Here is a 14422-nt window from a genome sequence, read left to right as displayed (position 1 = left end):
AGTACCGAGCAATGGGCTAAGACACAATACAACTGGATCAGACAAAAAGTGACACATCCAAGATCACACGGCAGGTGAGTGGCAGAGCTGGGATTAGAACCTGGGTCCTCTGCCTCCCAGAATTGTTCTCTTCCCATTAGGCCTCTCTGCAACATGCCAAATAGCTGAAGTTAGAGCTCCATGCGGTTTCCTCAACACAGACACAGCAACTCAGTGTGTCCTGGACCAACGATACTCTTCCAGCACAGTTTTACTAGACAGACAGACACATACACAGAGACAGCTTCTCCTCTGAGCAGGAGAAAACCAGTACACACAATACCGATATCAAAATCCATGCTGAAACGGGAGAGGCCCACTTCACAGAAGCCACGGAACAGCACTAATTATTTTCCCATGAAACCTAAGGGAGCCTTATAGATTTTTGATTCTACTGGGTGTGAAGCCAGTTTAAAAAAACAAAAAACAAACCCTTAAGAAGTCCTAGGTACAACATTGCCTGTGATGATTATTTTAGCACTTCTTCATTCCCAGACTCCCGACCCTTCCTATTTACTTTACAAAACACCACACCCCAACCACCATGCACCCAGATACCTACCCTTTATCAGCCATGGCACCACCCTCTTTACTAGCCCAGCACTTCATGGTCAGAGCAGCCAGGGAAAATGGATTCTTCTCAAACCCTTCCTTTCTTTAAAAAAATTTAAAAAACGGTATTTGTTAAGTGCTGACTATATGTCAGGCACTGTACTAAGAGCTGGAGCTGATACAAGTTACTCAGGGTGGATAGAGACCATGTCCCACATGGGGCTCACGGTCTTAATCCCCATTTTACAGATAAGGTGACTGAGGCCCGGTGTCATGTTTCTGAGGAGGTGTCGGGCATTCACTCATCAGTCAACCAGGCATCTGCTAAGGCTCCGAATGTCAGTGTTTTGCCCCCCAAACCCTTCACTCTCTCCCCCCTAAAACCAGCAACAGACAATGCCCCTGCCACCCCCATATCAAGATGCCCTTGCCTGCTTTGGTGCTGTTCAAGGCACCTAAGTACACCCCCAGATCTGGGGAGCGTCCCTCTGGACTGTAGGCTCATTGTGTGCAGGGAATGTGTCTATTAGATTGGACTCTCCCAAGCACTTAGTTCAGTGCTCTGCACACAATAAGTGCTCAATAAATACTGACTGACTGATAGAAATGGAAAGCGGCCAGGATTCTATAACAATCTCCTTGTTTGTGGCTGCAGTAGGGGAGCCAACAAAAAACCTGCCAAGTCTTCTTGCCAACAACTGACTAGGCTACACGAAAACCTAATTAGACCTAAGGTGCTCTGTTTTAGACTTGGTTCTGCCTGTGCAATCCATGGAAAGTCAGTTTACTCATTTGTGAAATGGGAACAATACTGCCCTGGCTCACAGAATTACTTAATATACCCAAGGTGCACCGTTTTAAGTTCAGCTATCTCCCCAATTCCCTGTGCAATCCATGGAAAGTCAGTTTACTCATCTGTAAAATAGTGACAGCTCAGAATTGTACTAAGAACAGAGAAAAACATTTCTCCAGAGTGAATTGGTAAATGGCAATTTTAAAAGAACATTCAGATTAATGGTTCAAGTAATACGTACTAATGAATTCTCATTGCTCATACACAAAGACCCCTGTCGAGGCAAAAAACAAAACAGTGTTTCCTTGAAATACTATTTGACCCTATTATTTTCTGCGAATCAGATAGTAACATCGAGAGCATTTGAAGGGGACTTTTAAAAAATCAGCTTAGATTTTTTTCCATTTTAGTTGCACATTCATTTGAATAATATCCAGGAGGAAATTTCTCTGCCAAGTTTTAATGAGTGTTAAGGCAGCACCTCTTTCAAAAAGAGACTGTGATCATTTCATTCCTCTGCTGAAAAATTTACCTTTAGAAAGATGAAGGCAAACAACTCATTTGCTATGGCTTATTGAAAAGGAGACTGGCATCTTATTCTGGCAGAAGTCATCCTCATTTTTCATTTAGGAAAATTACAAACCCAGCTATCAAGGCAACATTTAAATTGTTTGTCGGGATCATATCTTCTGTGAAAATGAGGTTACCTCATGATAAATAAATCTCCTGACTGCACTGCTATAGCACCAGAAAAATACCCTGCTTCCATTTATGGCCAAAATGCACACCAGGAGACATAACACTTCCCTGCATCCTAGTTGAGGAACATATATTAGCCTTTGGAAATGGAACGTCATTACACATTACACTGCACTCAAAAAATTCCCAAAAAACACACCCACAACTAGAAGCAATGACTGCAAACAGCCAAAAACAAAACAAAAACCACTGAACAAAAATATCAGGGGAGGGCGTGGCTTGGGTTACAACCACCCCCACAGTGTAATACAACTACTATCACCACAACACATCCTGCACCCTCAGCCTCTGCTGATTTCTCAGAATATGTCCACCCCACCCACCCTGACATAAATTCCTATCGCCGCGGGGAAATCCCTGTTGACCAGATCCCTCTCCACTCCATCCTTGTTTTCCACCCCTTCTTCTCCTAGCCCAGATTTGCTGGACCCCTCCTGCATCTCCTGTCCCCTGTTCCCCTACATGAGTGCTTGGAAAACTAACCATAATGACAGTTGCTGCCCTTTCCAAAGCTGCCGTGCCTCTCTGCCCCACCAAAACCACGATGATGGGGATAAGAATGACCTGGTTCGGGTCTGCTGGGGGAGCAGGAAGTAAGCTCTTTGTGGGCAGGGACTGTGTCTACCAAGTCTGTTGTACTGTATTCTCCCAAGTGCTCAGTACAGTGCTCTGCACACGGTAAACACACAATAAATACCACGGATTGATTGAGAGGGCAGTAGTTTCCCAACTCACTATTGAAAAATCAACCCACATCCCATCCCAGTCCTTCCCGGTCCCCATTCCTGGACCTTGATTGCAATGGAGAGTGAGGGTGGAAAAGGGAAGGGTGGCCACCAGGCTGCCATATTCATGAGAGCAGCTGGCATAATAATAATAATAATAGCATTTATTAAGGGCTTACTATGTGCAAAGCACTGTTCTAATCATTGGACTATTTGTTATGCGCTTCCTTTGCATGAGGCACTGTACTAACAATAATCATGGCATTTATTAAGCGCTTACTATATGCAAAGCACTGTTCTAAGCGATGGGGAGGATACAAGTTGATCCGGTTGTCCCACAAGGGGCTCACAGTCTTAATCCCCATTTTACAGATGAGGTAACTGAGGCACAGAGAAGTTATTAACTTGCCCAGAGTCACACAGCTGACAAGCAGCAGAGCAGGGATGGTACTGGGGTAGACACACTATAAACAGATCTGACACAGTTCCTGTCCCATATGAAGCTTACAGTCTGAGGGGGAGGGAGAAGAGATATTGAATCCTTATTTTATAGATGAAGAAACTAAGGCACAGAGAAGTTAAGTGACTTCTCCAAGGTAACACAGTGGACAAGTGCATTGTCAGGGTTAGGATTCAGGTCTCTGAAATTCCCAATTGTGCGCTCTTTATACTAGGTCATGCTGCTTGCAGTGCCATCTTTAAAAAAAAAATAACAAAAAAAGCAAAATATTGGTGTGGAGGAAGGTGGGGGGGGCGGGGGAGGATGACTTTGGGGATGTGGGAAAGTGGAGCCCAAAAGCCATGGGATCGGGGGAGAGTGGGGATAAGAGGAGGGCAGGGTGGAGAAGAACTGACTGTATAACGTACTGACATCAGGGCTGCTTCCGAGAGGGATTAACTCTGTAAATCCATAGGCAAAACTGTAGACTGTAAACTCGTTGCGGGCAGGGAATGCATCTACCAATTCTGTTTTGTTGTTCTCTCCCAAACACTTAGTACAGTGCTCTGCACACAGTAGGCACTCAATACAATTGATGGATGACTGAAAAGTACCCCAGATAACAACCGCATTTTCACTAAACCTAATCCAATCTTACCAGAGGGTACACCCAAGCTATACTGTTTGCCCAAAACACCAAGATGAGTTCCATCACAGGCTGCCTTAACAACAGACTTGTCTGGGATCCTTCATGAGGATAGTTCACCTTTGTTCTATATGAGCAAGGACTTCAAAGGGGAGAAAAAGCACAATTTAATCATCCACATGATAGGCGTTCACCTCAGCAAGTGGTTAGGCAAAGTTTTTTTTGGTTTTTAACATGTTAAAAAAAAACAGTCAGAAGAGACAACTTCATTTAGAGCTAGAGACCACGCAACATATACAGCAATCCAAAACAAAACAAAACAAAACACACTCTTTAGGATACGGCAGGAAGTCATAGAAAATGTCTATTTTTAAACCACTTTAAGAACCTCAAAACACATGCCATTAAATTCCCCATACCATACACAGTATTATCTTCAGCTTTAAAAACAATCATTTAGAATTCATACCTATGCTAGGAGAGTATTAGGTTTATCACTGAAAACATAAAGAGAGTCTAATATCTAATGACATTACCCTAGGCTAGAATCACGTACAAACTGTCCTTTGGGACAATTATTGGTATTTTCTTTTTACAAGTCAAACTTGCAGCAGCAGAAATGTATACATGAAATGAATAATTTCCACAGTTCCAGCTATAAAGGAACCAGTCCTAAAAGGATGCATTCAAGCCTCCCAGATCCTTCTCTTCAGGTTGCATGTAATAATAATAATAATGATGGCATTTATTAATCATCATCATCATCATCAATCGTATTTATTGAGCGCTTACTGTGTGCAGAGCACTTTACTAAGCGCTTGGGAAGTACAAGTTGGTAACATATAGAGACAGTCCCTACCCAGCAGTGGGCTCACAGTCTAAAAGGGGGAGACAGAGAACAAAACCAAACATACTAACAAAATAAAATAAATAGAATAGATATGTACAAGTAAAATAAATAGAGTAATAAATATGTACAAACATATACATATATACAGGTGCTGTGGGGAAGGGAAGGAGGTGAGATGGGGGGGATGGAGAGGGGGACGAGGATTAAGCGCTTACTACGTGCCAAGCACTGTTCTAAGCGCTGGGGAGGTTACAAGGTGATCAGGTTGTCCCACGGGGGGCTCACAGTCTTCACCCCATTTTACAGATGAGGTAACTGAGGCTCAGAGAAGTGAAGTGACTTGCCCAAAGTCACACAGCTGACAAGTGGCGGAGCCGGGATTTGAACCACGACCTCTGACTCCAAAGCTCGTGTTCCTTCCACTGAGCCACGCTGCTTCTCTCTGTACTACTCAAAGATTCAGAGGAAGAAAATCCCTCAGATCCTAAGAAGTTTACAGACCAGACCAGACCAACCCACAATTGAAACCCAGTGACCCAGGGAAAGCTTACCTTTTCTAGAAACCGATACCGAGCCCACGCTAATGGGAGACGCTGCAGCTTTTGACGAACATCCGTGTGTCTGCGTTTACTGTACCGGGATCTGTGTGAGGATGAATGACCTCATAAGGCCCAGAAACCAAGGCAAACAATGAAAAACAGACTGCACAAACACGAGAACCAGTTACCGACTGTCCGAGCCAATGGAAAAAAAAAAAAACCCTTGATGCTCAGAGCGCTCTTGTAAAAGTTTAGTTTTGCATAATCTCTCAGCTGCTCTGCCTGAGAGCAGATGCTCTAAGCAAGTTAATTTAAATCTATTAACAAAAGCAAACACTTGGACCTTATGAATCAGCCCCCTCATTAAGTGGTGTGTCAGTGCGTAACAAGTCAAACACCCATATGGATCGTCTCAGCCCTAAAATGGCACCAGGTCCTAATTATACTTCCATACAACATAACCCACATGAACTCTTTCTTCCAACTCCTTCCCAGCTCTCCAGATATATCTTCCAGAACCAGCTGCTTCACTCCTGCTGCACCCAAGCTACAAGTGAAAACTGAAGTGGATAATAATTCTGATACTTGTTAAGCACTTACTATGTGCCAAACCCCAGGCTCAGTGCTGGGATGGGTTACGTACAACACAATTAGAACACAGGCACTGTCCCACATGGAGCTCAGTACCTAAGGGGGATGGAAAGCGGGTATTGAATCCCCATTTCACAGATGAGGAAACTGACTCACATAAGACAAGTGACTGGCCTGAGGTCACAGACCTGGAAAGTGGCAAATCTGGGAATTAGAACCCAGGTCTCCTGAGTCCCTACTTTCTTTCCACTAAGTCACACAGCTTCTCTATGATCCAGGGCCTAAGGACTCCAGGAAATTTCCACTGAATCTTAACCAACTTGAAAGGATCTGCATATTGCCTAATCCCCACAGGTCTCAGACACAGTTACTGTATCTTAGAGGACTCACAGTCTATATTCCCCCGGGGGAATTCTCTCCAAGCATTTAGTACATTGCTCTGCATACAGTGGACACTTAATAAATACTATTACTACTTGTAACCTCCCCACTAGTTGGTAAGATCCTTGGAGGCATGGATTGATTGAGTTTATCAACTCTCCCAAGCGCTTAATGCAGTGCTCTCTACACAGTAAGCATTCAATGCCATGGATTCATGTTAAGTGGGCTAGTGGATAGAACACAGGTTAGGAGTCAGAAGGACCTCAGTTCTAATCCCTGTGTGCTCTGCACACAGTACGAGCTCAATAAATACAATTGACAAAATGAAATAATGAACGAATGAATCCCGGCTTTGCCACTTGTCTGCTGTGTGATCTTGGGCAAATCACTCCAACTTCTCTGTAAATTCAGTGACCTTATCTGTAAAATGAGGATAAAGACTGTCAGTCCCATGTGGAACATGTACTGTGTCCAACCTGATTAGACTGTATCTACCCCAGTACAGTGCCTGACACACAGTAAGTGCCATTAAAAAAAAAGTGGAGGCAGAGGGGAGGAGGGAAGAAGAAAGAGGAGAGGAGGATACAGTCACCAAGTGGGATAAAATGTGCATTTGCTTAAGCAGGAGCCCTAGCTCCTCTAGTAACTCTAGTCATTACCTCTCCCAAGCCCACTGGCTGTCCCAGGGACACTGTGGTGGTGTTCACAGGACCTATCTGACCTTTTTCCATTCAGGGGACTGTGGGAAAAAGAAAACTGGAACCTCCCAACAGCCGAAGCCTACATGCAGTGTCACAGAAACTTTGCTTGGAGTTGTTTATGAATAATGCTGCTGCTTGGATCACCTTTTCTCCTCTTGCCCTGCTCTCTGATGGACATCTCTCTTGGGTCCCCTAGCCCTCATCCCCTCCCCCCTCCCATTTTTAGGACACTCCTCACTCAAAGCAGGAAATGAGGTTGCATGTCACACTGACACAACTAGCTTGTGGTTACCGAAGTAAAGGGGTCGGATGCCTCCGATCCGAGGGAGGTGGAAGAGAGAGAGGCTTGGAAGACAGGTTTTACAGCATTTTAAAAACAAGATTCTCTGTTGCTTATTGAAAGAAGCACCATGCTAGACACTGAGCCGACTGCGTCCACGAGTACACTAATAATAATTATTATTTTACTATATTATAGTATTAAGCACTTACTATGTGCCAGGCACTGTACTAATTGCTGGGATGGATACAAGCAAGTCGGGTTGGATGCAGTCCCTGACCCACATGGAGTTCACAGTTTCAATCCCCATTTTACAGATTAGCAAACTGAGTCACAAGGAAGTAAGTGACTTGCCCAAGGTCACACCGCAGGCAAGTGGCAGAGGTTCAGGAGTGCCTTTCTTCCCAAACAGCCAATGCCGGACCAACAGATCTCAATTCAGAGAGGCAACCTCAATTTGCTTGACAACTCAGTTTTTCCGAGAGGGTAAACTTTACGTATTTATAGCAACCCTAAAATTGCTAAAAACCTTCCAGGGAATCTTATTTTACATATGGATTAATATAATACTTGGCTGAATTTTGAAGCTAAAATGTAAAAAAAACAAACATATATTGACACCAAGTTTTGTGGCTCTCATAAATTGATGGAAAGTACTCAGCTTTTCTTACAGTGGCACACTAGGCAAAGCTTGGTCATTCAACTGGACAGATATTCATATAATGGAATAACGGACTGGAGAAGCATACCAAATTGGTGGTGTGACTGTTCAAAAATGATAGGGCTTTGAACACCTAAGAGTGTTTAAGAACACAGCCACTCTCACTGAAGAGCACCTGGGCTGTGCTTATACACTTGTGAGACTTCGCCTTCCTCTCTGACCTTGCCCAGAATTCACTCAACCATCACTAGAATGCAAAGTTAGGCAGAGTTTTTTCAAGCGAGTCTAAGAGATGGTTTGGCCTAAATTTGTATTTGCTTTTCTGATTTAAGTATGAAGTACAAGTTACAAAAAAAACAAAGCTCCAAAAACCAAAACAAAACCAAAAAAAAACCCCAAGAAACTCTTACTAATCTAAGCTACCTTGAAGGGACTGAACAAGTCACATCTACAACTTAATGCATTCACCCAGGAAGTAAACCTTTGATTTGTTATAGTGTACCATCCCAAGGATTTAGGACAGTGCTCTGCACACAGTAAGTGCTCACTGGATACTGTAAAGAGACTGAGAAGAAAGAAAAGAAGCAGGAGGAATTTTCAGTGAGTTGAGACACAGCTTACATCATTTAAACTAGACTGCAGGGAGCTTGTTTACTAAGTTATCCTCTCCCAAGCGCTTAGTGCAGTGCTCTGCATAAAGAAAGCTCAATAAATGCCACTGACTGACTGATTTAGATGAATGGTGGGTACAATACTGAGAACCTCAACTACTTTCACCCTTCAAAAATATCACTAAAAAGGGATAAACAATTTGGCCTCTTTAAATTAGGTTAAGCCCTTCTGATTTTGTTTTGTTTTTTAATCTCAGATATATGCAGGGGAAGGGAAGGGGCTCTTTAATAATAATAGCATTTGTTTGTTAAGTGCTTACTATGTGCCAAACACTGGTCTAAGTGCTGGAGGGATACAAGGTAATCAGGTTGTCCCACGTGGGGCTCACAGTCTTCATCCCCATTTTACAGATGAGTTAACTGAGGCACAGAGAAGTTAAGTGACTTGACCAGAGTCACACAGATGACAAGTGGCGGAGCTGGGATTAGAACCCACGACCTCTGACTCCCAAGTCCGGGCTCTTTCCACTGAGCCACACTGAGGGAGGAAGAGGATTTGAAAGGCAAAGTGTTCATTAATAAGGGCCTCGACTGGCTCCCAAAAGCCACACAGTTCAATACTAATCAGGTTTAACCACGTGCTGTGAATTTACCACTGGAGCCTGAAGCCTGCAAACAAAAAGCCATGAATGAGCCCCCTCAGCACAAATAATATCTTTCTCTGCCTTGATACTCTGTAAAACAGGCAGCAACCAACTGCGCAGAGAGCTGGAGAGGAATAAGTCTAATAATTTGCAAGCTCCTTGAGGGCAGAGGCTATTCACTGTAATTCTACCATCCTCTACTGGCGCTTATTGACGTGCCCCAAACACAATAGGTCTTCGATAAATATTACTGAAGAATGCATCCCTAAAATCATACAGAGGGCTCAGCACACTAAATCACTACCCACCATCCATACACCCACTGTGCATGGATGATAACACAACCCTCTTTTGCACACCCCATCCTAAGCAAATTGGCTGCAGTAAGTAAACATACTCATTTGCTTGGAACTAAATGTTTCTCCAAGATTCATTTCATGTTTCATATCTCCCCTGGGGAAAGGACAGCAACATAAAAGATGCAGCTTGGCCTAGTGGAAAGAGCAGGAGCCTGGGACTCAGAGGAACTGGTTTCTAATCCCACATCTGCTACCTATCTGCTGTGTGAACTTGGACAAGTCACTTAGCTTCTCTGTTGCCTCGGTTATCTCATCTGTAAAATGGGGGTTAAGATGGTGAGTCCTATGTGGGACACAGTCTATGTCCTATTTGCTTGTCTATCTTTACCTCTGGGCTTAACAGTGCCTGGCACATAGTAAGTGCTTAACAAATACCATTTTTTAAAAAAGTAAACAAGTATTGCATTATAGTTTTGTATAACTTTTAAATGAGTCATCACTGCAGAGTCCCTCAACTTTCCCAGTTGTCTCCCAGGAAACTGGTACTTTCTACGCACTTCTATTGGAGAGTGTTAGCTGTCTTTCCCTATTTCCTCTTTACCCCTGCAACACCCGACTAGCAATCAATTCAATTATATTATATTTATTAAGCACTTACTGTGTGCAGAACACTGTACTAAGCCCTTCGAAAAGTACAATACAATAATAAACAGTGACATTCCCTGTCCACAGTGAGCTCAGTCTAGAGCGGGGGGAGACAAACCTCAAAACAAATAAATAAAATTGCAGATATATACATAAATGCTGATCCAGGGAAAAGAAGCGACATAGCTTGATTCCTGAAGAGACAATGTAGAAGCTTTGCTACGAACGGGTTTCTCAGGCAGATGCAATCAATTGAATATTTTGAGAACTTGCTATGTGCCAAGCACTATACTTGTGCTTGGGAGAGTACAATATAACAGAGTTGGTGGAAATATTCTCTGCCTACAAGGAGCTTACAGTTTAGATGCAGTGAATTGAAGACAGGCTGGCTTGGCGCATGAGTCAATCAATCCACAATATTTATTGAGTGCTTGCTCTATGCAGAACACTTTGCTAAGTGCTTGGAAGAGATCAATACAGAGTTGGCAGACATGCTCCCGGCCTGCACGGAGCTTGCAGTGCTGATGTAATGAACTGAAGACAGGCTGGTTTGGAATATAGGAATTAATCAACCAATGGTATGTACTGAGCACTTATGTGCAGAACATTCTATTAAATACTTGGGAAAATACAAGAGAGTTGGTAGACAGGATCCACAGTTGGTAGACAATGATTTTACAATCTAGTGGGTGGACCCCTCCAATTAAGTGACTTTTGTCCCTCTGAACTACAGGCTTAAGAATCCAGTTACACACTGCAGAAGAGAGCATATCTATGCTTTCCTCTCTGGCACGCTACACAGATTTGAAGGGTAAAATACGGTTGATGAAAGAAGACAGTACAGAAGGATGTTGGACAATCTCTGAACGGAGAGAGAAAAAAGAATAAAAAACTTCAATCTCTCTGAAAAGCATAGAGCACAGACCCAGTGATTTCTGGGGGCTTCTTCCAGCTCTGGGATTCTCTAAATAGAATGGGCTAAAGTTCTCCTAGTCATTTGGGGAAAAGGAATCAAATAAAAGCATATCCATGCTGTCAATTACCATAGTAATTGAAATGCATTTTAGTGGAAAGCACACACATCACATTCCAAGTTACCAAAACCAGGGTCACCACTAAAACCCTTTTAATGTGGAACAAACCTTCTGCAGTAAAAAAAGATGGAAAAAAGTGATTATCAAGTGAATTCCCCTTTATTTCTGAAGGCAGGCCCACATCAGCTCCCTGAGGAGCCTAACTCAGGACATGTGTTCTGAGGAACAGCAGGCACCGAATCAAGTCAACTCACATTTGCTTAGCAGAGGAGAGTTGGATGTCGGGCGAACAGTGAGCACTTAGTCATATGGCAACATGACCTAGTGGAAAGAGCATGGGCCTGAGTCAGAGGACCTAGGTTATTTATTTATTTTACTTGTACATATCTATTCTATTTATTTTATTTTGTTAGTATGTTTGGTTTTGTTCTCTGTCTCCCCCTTTTAGACTGTGAGCCCACTGTTGGGTAGGGACTGTCTCTATATGTTGCCAACTTGTACTTCCCAAGCACTTAGTACAGTGCTCTGCATACAGTAAGCGCTCAATAAATATGATTGATGATGATGATAATTCCGCCTCTGCCACATGTCTGCTGTATGACCTTGGGCAAGAGACTTAACATCTCTATGCCTCAGTTTCCTCATCTGTAAAATGGGGATTAAATCCTACTCCCTCCTACTTAGACGGTGAGCCCTATGTGGACAAGGACTGTATCCAACCTGATTACCTTGTATCTACCCTAGCACTTAGAAGAGAACACTGATGGCGATCACTCTACCTTAAACAAAATATTTTGCTACAAAGAGACATAAAGGATCACTGGAGTATTATCTGCTCTAGTAAATAATGGGTAGTGGGCCAGGTGATTCATTTAGTTATAATAAGTTTTTCTAAAAGTACTCTTGAAAATACACTAAAAGCAAGTGCTTAGGTCCCTTTCTTCCCTGTATCTCCCTGGAAAGCTGGTCTGAAAATTCAACTGAATTCTGAACCGAGTCGTACCTAGAGCACTGCCTTCCAAGCCCTAAGCAGACACAATCCTAGGATTTATTCAATAATTGAGAAGTGTATGGTTCAAGAAGAGATAGAAAGCCTACCACAGAGTGGACTTCCTCAATAATAACTGTGGTATTTGTTAAGGGCTTACTGTGTGTCTAGCATTGTACTAAGCACTGGGGTGGCTAAAATATCTTGAAAATGGACCCCTGCTCCTCTTTTTTTAAATGGTATTTGTTAAGCACTTACTATGGGCTAGGCACCGTATTAAGCACTGGGTAGATACAACAAGATACTAAGGTCGGACACAGTCCATGTCCCACGGGAGGCTCATAGTTTTAAATCCCCATTTTAGAGATGACAGAACTGAAACCCAGAGACTTTCCCAAAGTCACGACAGCAGACAAGTGGCAGAGCTGGGATTAGAACCCAGGTCCTTCTGACTCCCAGTCCTGTGCTCTAGCCACTAGACCACACTGTTTCTCCATTCTCAAAAGTTAGCCCTGCTTTTCATCTGGGCAATGTGGCCAACGAATTCACCTTCACGGTCTCCAATTCCCTTCTCCCCATCACACCAAATGTTTGCAGTAGCTCTCATTGGAACCAAGCCAATCTGAGGAGCTCTCCACGGCACTGCCAACTTCTTCCTCTCTATCCAGGGTAGTGAATACATCATCCAGCCACACTCCAAAACCAGCAAGGGGAAAGTCGACCAAAACTGTTTTCTGCTCTCAAAAAGTCAGATTCAAGCCTGTCTTCTCTTTCTACTGGAACAAGACAGTGCCACTTGTTCCATGTGAATTACACATAAGTCACATGGCTATTAATAGCCACTCGGAATAATGAAAAACATTCATTCACTCAATTGTAGTTATTGAACACTGTGTGCAGAGCCCTGTATTAAGCACTTGGGAGAGTACAATACAACAAGACACTCACATTCCCTGTCTACAACCAGCAAACTTCTGATTCAGCACATTAAGTCAAAAGGAATTCAAATTGTTTAAAGCTAGAAATTCCACTTTGCTGAATGCAGCCGCAGCAGACAGGATTTACTATTTTAAAGGAGACTAAGTAGGGTAAAAAAAAAAAAAAAGGCAGAATGGGGGAAATGATGATCTGGACATTCTACATGGCAAATAAATCTGTAAGGATCAATCCTGTCAAGACGGAGAGTGTTCTTGTTGCTCAGAAGGAACACCAATTCGTAGGAGCATTCAAGGGCATTTCCATTATGGGCTTTCCCCAGCAAACACTGAAGCTAAATGTGGAGATTTTTAGGATATGGTCCCTTGGGGATGATATTAAAAAATCTTAACCTAAAAAATTTTCTCATTCTCCATTTCCATGCAACAGTTTTCACGGGGATAAGTCAGGTAGAACATATTTATTCTATTTTATTTTGTTAATAGGTTTTGTTTTGTTCTCTGTCTCCCCCTTCTAGACTGTGAGCCCACTGTTGGGATGCCAACTTGTACTTCCCAAGCGCTTAGTACAGTGCTCTGCACACAGTAAGTGCTCAATAAATACGATTGAATGAATGATCATTTTTTAAAAGATGGGTAGAATACTGCCTTTTCTCAATCCTCCAATGCTTCTCCAATGAGTTCTAAAAGTAGCTTGCAGCTCTTCAATTCAGTGGCAGCAGAAAAAGTCTAAGACAAGGAGTCAGGGGCCTGGATTCTAATCCCCTCTTGTAATCAACTGCTGTTTGACCTTGGACAAGTCAACTAACCTCTCTGGGCTTCAGCTTCTTCATCATGAAAATCGGAAATAAGATATCCGCTCTCCCTACCTCTTATACTGGGGAAGGGATTTTGCGTAAACTGATAGACTGTGTCCTCCCTCGCGCTCAGCACAGTGCTTGTCACATAGTAGGTGCTTCATACCATAATTCATTACCACAACATTAAAGTATCCTAAAAAACATATTACCAACCCTGGCTGATTTCCATGCAGGCCATTAAAATATATACTCTTTCCTGATTTCCTATTTCCAATTTTCCATTAAAAGCAGGCATATTGGCCAAATGTTCACATTTATTTGGATTTTTTCCATAAAGCCAGAAAGGAAATGTTCCTGACAAGACAAGCAGTGGAGCAGAGAAACAGATAGGCTTGGAGGAGGTAGGGGTGAGAAGAGAACAAGGGAGAGGCCAAGGGAATCTCCAAAAAGAAGAACTGTGGGAAGGAGATGCTGCCTTTGTGACTTTGCTACACCCTCTCCTCCAGAGGT

At 42.9% G+C, this 14422-nt stretch overlaps 1 protein-coding gene across 4 annotated transcripts in view; it reads right to left on the bottom strand.

Moving 5' to 3' along the window:
• FAM107B (family with sequence similarity 107 member B) overlaps positions 1 to 14422 on the bottom strand; it is a 131122-nt gene that overhangs the window by 34428 nt on the left and 82272 nt on the right. Inside the window, exons 1-2 of one of the 4 annotated variants that reach the window (XM_038741500.1) lie at positions 11444 to 11485; positions 5355 to 5445 (exon numbers count right to left, since the gene is read on the bottom strand). The exons of 2 other annotated variants lie outside the window; for them this stretch is intronic. The gene's annotated coding sequence lies outside the window, so the exon portion shown is untranslated. Of the gene's footprint in view, positions 1 to 5354; positions 5446 to 11443; positions 11486 to 14422 lie in introns of those variants that run through there. One more of the 4 variants, XM_038741499.1, reaches the window with a different exon arrangement.

This window comes from Tachyglossus aculeatus (genome assembly GCF_015852505.1).
Source record: "Tachyglossus aculeatus isolate mTacAcu1 chromosome 12 unlocalized genomic scaffold, mTacAcu1.pri SUPER_6_unloc_1, whole genome shotgun sequence".
NCBI lineage: Eukaryota > Metazoa > Chordata > Mammalia > Monotremata > Tachyglossidae > Tachyglossus > Tachyglossus aculeatus.
Note: the sequence above shows the minus strand (reverse complement) of the source record. Positions and strands in the feature narration are given on the sequence as shown.